Raw genomic sequence first — 5,447 nt, forward strand, 5'->3', positions numbered from 1 at the left:
TACCGCAGCGCGGGCTTCCGAAACCCCGAGAGCGGGCGCCGGATCTGGTGGTTAAGGAAGTAGATAAGGAAGCGCCCGTCTACATTCCCTCCACCGGATCCATATGCGAAACCCACGAGCACAGCCGCACTCCGCCTCGGGCGAAAGCGGGGCCGGCACCGCGAGGAACGCTAGTGAAGGCTCTCTCCTCAAAGAGAGCCCTCTGAGAGCGAAGCAAGGCAGTAACAAACGCTACCAAAACGGGCCATCAGCTCCTTTTTTCTCGAGAGTTGACTCTGCGTGCTTGCACCCAAGCAGACAACAAACAAACTGTGTGTATCCCCACCCGTAAAGTAACGCGGGCAGGGAGGAACACACAGCCTGAACGCTGCCTGCCCTTGCCTTAGGTGTCTGGTTTTGTCTTGAGATTTCGTGACAGACAACACTAAATAAGACTCACAAACAGATATCAGACTGACACACACACAGAGCGCTTGCTGAATGACAGAAAGCTGACGCCGGTTTCACCGCACATGCTTTTAAGCTTCCTGGTCGCTACGTCACCCCGCCCGTGACGTCTCGCCCATCCATTGGACTGATTACACACCTGGTTCAGAGCCGGTCACGCTGAAGGGCATGCCCAAAGCGTCCTCCGGCGCAGCTCGAGTTCCTGAAGAAGAACAATCGCTTGGCACAAATGATTGTGAACTGCTCTAAAACCATGAGCCTGCAGAACATGCAACAGCACAGCTTCTTGACTTTGAAACGTGGAGAGCTCACAATTTATTTAATCATATCATTGCCTTTAATTATATCATTCCACAGGTATTGTATTTGTCACCAAATTTAACACCACTTAAAATTAGAATTACATTTATGATATTTAAGAGCTTTTATGGCCTTAAATTTTATGAAACTGAATGTATGACTTTTAAGGACCGGCAGAGACCCCGAATTATTGAAGCCAACTAGTTTATTATAAAAGGAGATGCTGCAAAATTTGAAAATGAAGTAGGTTCAAGCACACTTCACTTTTAGTGATCCCTCAGCAAGCACCATTAATTAAAAACTAGCTTTATGACTTAAGGAACGCCCATCAAAATGAAGAGCCATGTGCATTGTGTGTGTTCACGCTCAGGCAGTTTGTTAATGCTAGGGGTTTTCTTCACAGTTATCTCCAGAGATGCCATTTGCTGGGTGGGATGAACTGTAATCTCAGATACTCACCAGTTTCCACTTCCAGCAGAGCCTTGGCGAGGACACTTCCTGCCACACTGATCACCTGGCAGATATAGTAGCCGGAGTCCTCAGAGTGAACATCAGAGATGGACAGCTCTCCGCTCATGGACACAGAATAACGGCCCGACTGAGAAGGAGGTTGGCCGGGGAAAAGCAGCATCTATGACAGAGGACAGACTCTTGAGTTCACACCACACTGTGGGCAAATTACCCAGTGTTCAGAGAGACTGAATGTCTGATTTACAAATTCCAAACAGCCAGGGAAAACAGGATCGTTCTTGTTCTTTTGAAGTAAAAGAGTTTGATGAACTATGTAGCCATACTCTAATGTTTATAATGCAATGCTCTTGAACAGTTAAAGGTAGAGTAATAAAAGCAGCATTTTATTTAAAGGACAGATGTAAAGCTGTAAAGTCATGTACGGTACAACATATTGGTACCATAACAGTTATTAGCGATTTTTTAATATTTAATTGTTTGCTCTCATTTCATCTTTTTTTACACTATCTTTGCTGTCAACATTAATACTATTAAATGTAATCTTTATAAATGTCAAAATGAATAACCATTTTTCATAATACAAACTATAATGTTGTAGTGTTAAAAAATGTACTTGTAGCATTTAAAATAATTCATTTTAGTTTTTAGTATTATATTTTTCATTTATTCAGACAAAACAGAACTGGACATTATATGAAAATAATTGTAATTTTAATTATTTTAATATCCACCATTTATCGTTTATTATCTAACATTAAAATAATGGTCTAACAATTAATAATTCATTTAAAGCATTTATTAATCTAGGTTAATTTGTGTTCAATCATAGTACATTTACATACAATAATTCATATAGTATCATTTAAAAGTTTGGGGTCATTAAGAATTTTTAATATTTTTGAAAGATTTGATAAAATATACAGTAAAACAGTAATATTGTGAAATATTATTACAACTTAAAATAACTTTTCTATTTTAATATATTTTAAAATATTATTTATTCATGTGATGACAAAGCTGAATTTCAGTGTCACATGATCCTTCAAAAATCATTCTAATATGCTGATTTGCTTCTCAAGAAACATCTTATTAATGTTGAAAACAGTTGTGCTGCTTCATATTTTTTTGGAAACTGTGATTCATTTTTATTTTCAGGAGTTTTTGATGAATAGAAAGTTCAAAGAACAGCATTTATTAGAAAATGACAAAGCTGAATTTCAGTGTCACATGATTCTTCAAAAATCATTCTAATATGCTGATTTGCTTCTCAAGAAACATCTTATTAATGTTGAAAACAGTTGTGCTGCTTCATATTTTTTTGGAAACTGTGATTCATTTTTATTTTCAGGAGTTTTTGATGAATAGAAAGTTCAAAGAACAGCATTTATTAGAAACAGGAATCTTTTTTAACATGATTCATGTCTTCACTGTCACTTTGATCAATTTAATGCGTCCTTGTTGAAGACAAGTATTTAAGTATCTAAAAAGTAAAATGCTTGAATATGGTGCCTCCAAAATATCTCCAAAAAACTGTAAGCCGATTAAAAGATCTCATCTCCATCAAAACTGATTTGAGCGCTTGGTTGTGTTTTTCTGGCAGTTTAATTCGCTGAGTGAAGCTGTTTGCTCCTTTGTGGAACTTCAGTGGGGTTAACTGGGGGTACATACAGTAAGTGAGGGGGAATCTATGCACTTCTCTTAAGAGGCTTAAAATGGGCAAGTAATGGACGAAGGTGAAAAGGCCACAGCCTAATCTGGAACACAGCTGCAGATGGCTTACAAGCGTGAACACGGGGGACGTGCTATAAAATCCATTGCACAGACCACACCCCAAATGACTCCAAAATGATGTGAGCCATCAAGGCTGAGTGGTCTTTAGCTCTCCACCGCACTGATGGAGGTCTATTTTTAGCGTTGAAACACACTCCTGACAACCATTACACTGAACGCTGTGCTTTTGCTGGCCTATGGGAGCTGCTCTGATACCTGATGTTCCTCGGTGTCAAATTTTCTCCTCCCACTCCTTCACAAGTCTCTCTAGGAGGCCCAACTCTCATTGGTGGTTTCCCATAATGGCTCTGAAAACATGCTGCTTTGTCAAAGGGCCCAGCTTCAGCAATCCAACGCTCTGAATCATCTCTTCAATGCAATCAGCAATAAACGACTAATCAGCATCAACAAGAGTAAATATAATCATCGAGAGGCTCTAGGCTTGTTTTCAAGCTCTGGCTAAGTTAATGAGTCACTGATAAACATGCTCCGAGATGCAAATAAATCATCTTTATATGAAGAGATCTGCCTTTGATCTCCAATCAGGCTCTTTAAACCCACGCATGACATACAGTGAAGTATTGGATTACTGGGAGACAATGCTGAGCCATCTCATAAGCTTGTATAGTCAAGTATGTACTTGACTATATACTGCATGAATTTCAAAGGTAATATAGTGTATTTATACACTACTGTTTAAAAGTTTGGGGTTGGTAGGATTTATTTAATGTAAAGTCCCTTATGCTTGCTATGGCTGCATTTCTTTAATCAAAAATACAGTAAAAGCAGTAATATTGTGAAATTTGATGTCAATGTTAAACTGTTTTATATTTGAATATAAAATGTAATTTATTCCTGTGATGGTAAAGCTGAATTTCAGCTGCAGTCTTCAGTGGCACATGATCCTTCAGAAATCATTTTGATATGCCGATTATTGTGAATGCTGAAAACAGTTCTGCTGTATTTTTATATATTTTTGAAATAATGTTTTTATTGGATTTTTAAAAATACATTTAATACATAATACACATGTAACATTATAAAAATCTTTATACTCATTTTAGGTCAATTTAATAGACCTTTGTTAATTTCTTAAAAAATATCTTACTGAACCCAATTTTTTTTTTTCATTCTTTATTTATTAAAGATTTTTGATTTATAACTTTTTACAGCAGAGCCCGAGATCTGCCCATACATATATAAAAAAAAAAAACCAAAAAATAAGCGGGTTACAATACAATGTTACAAAACAATATTAGCGGGATAACAAGTACATCTCAGGATTTCAATAGGCCTGATAAAGTATCAATAAGCTCCAACCAAAATTGTACTGTCTTTCTGGTGGCACCATGTATTTTGGCTGTGGTACACTCCAAAAGGGCAACGTCCAGCAAATACGACATCCACGTCAATCCAACTGGGGTAGATGGATCCAACCACAATTTTAAAATAACCTTTTTGGCAGCAGTAAGAGCCCCCCAAAAATAAGCGGGTTACAATACAATGTTACAAAACAATATTAGCGGGATAACAAGTACATCTCAGGATTTCAATAGGCCTGATAAAGTATCAATAAGCTCCAACCAAAATTGTACTGTCTTTCTGGTGGCACCATGTATTTTGGCTGTGGTACACTCCAAAAGGGCAACGTCCAGCAAATACGACATCCACGTCAATCCAACTGGGGTAGATGGATCCAACCACAATTTTAAAATAACCTTTTTGGCAGCAGTAAGAGCAGCAAACAGAATCCTTTTTTGATTAACAGACAATGACAGCAACGAATCATCCAGCAAAATAAAAAGCAGTGGGTCCTTTTGGATCTGAGTCTTCAGAAGATCCGACAACATTAAAATAACCTTTTTGGCAGCAGAGTCTTCAGAGGATCCGACAACAGGTCCTGTACCAAGGACCAGAGCAACGCAATTTGGGAACAGTCCCAGAACATATGTATATATATGTACCTTGACTTGAGCTATTACACTGGTGAAAGAAGGGGTCAGACTTTCTTTTCATTTTATATAATAAACAGGGTGTGGCATATGCCTTATAGATTAACTTATAATGAATCATTTGGTGAGCTGGGTTTTTAGAGGTAGCAAAACAATTTCCCCATTCATTGTCCCAATTAGACTTGTGCCGGTATTCGGTAATGCGATATATCACGGTAATGAATATGCACGATATAGTTATCGTGGGCACTTCTAAATACCGTGAATAATTATATATTACAAATTATTCCGAATTTTGAATGCATTTTAAGAATACTTTTCCCATCAACTGGTCAAAATGCACAACACCGCCGTATGCTGCATGAAAGATGCGTGCGCACTCTGATGTAAACAAGCGCAGACGAGAAGCACATGGCGGAACATGTGAGAGAAACTCTGGATGAAAGCGCTTTCACTCTCTGACAGCAGATGGCGCTAAACTGCAGAAATAATAATAATAATAATAAT

The 5,447-nt window shown here is 37.9% G+C and overlaps 1 pseudogene; it reads right to left on the reverse strand.

The window, feature by feature from the left end:
• Positions 1-5,447, reverse strand: part of LOC107713436 (roundabout homolog 2-like) — a 70,002-nt pseudogene that overhangs the window by 22,923 nt on the left and 41,632 nt on the right.

Source organism: Sinocyclocheilus rhinocerous, unplaced genomic scaffold (assembly GCF_001515625.1).
Source record: "Sinocyclocheilus rhinocerous isolate Xijiao unplaced genomic scaffold, SAMN03320098_v1.1 scaffold689, whole genome shotgun sequence".
NCBI lineage: Eukaryota > Metazoa > Chordata > Actinopteri > Cypriniformes > Cyprinidae > Sinocyclocheilus > Sinocyclocheilus rhinocerous.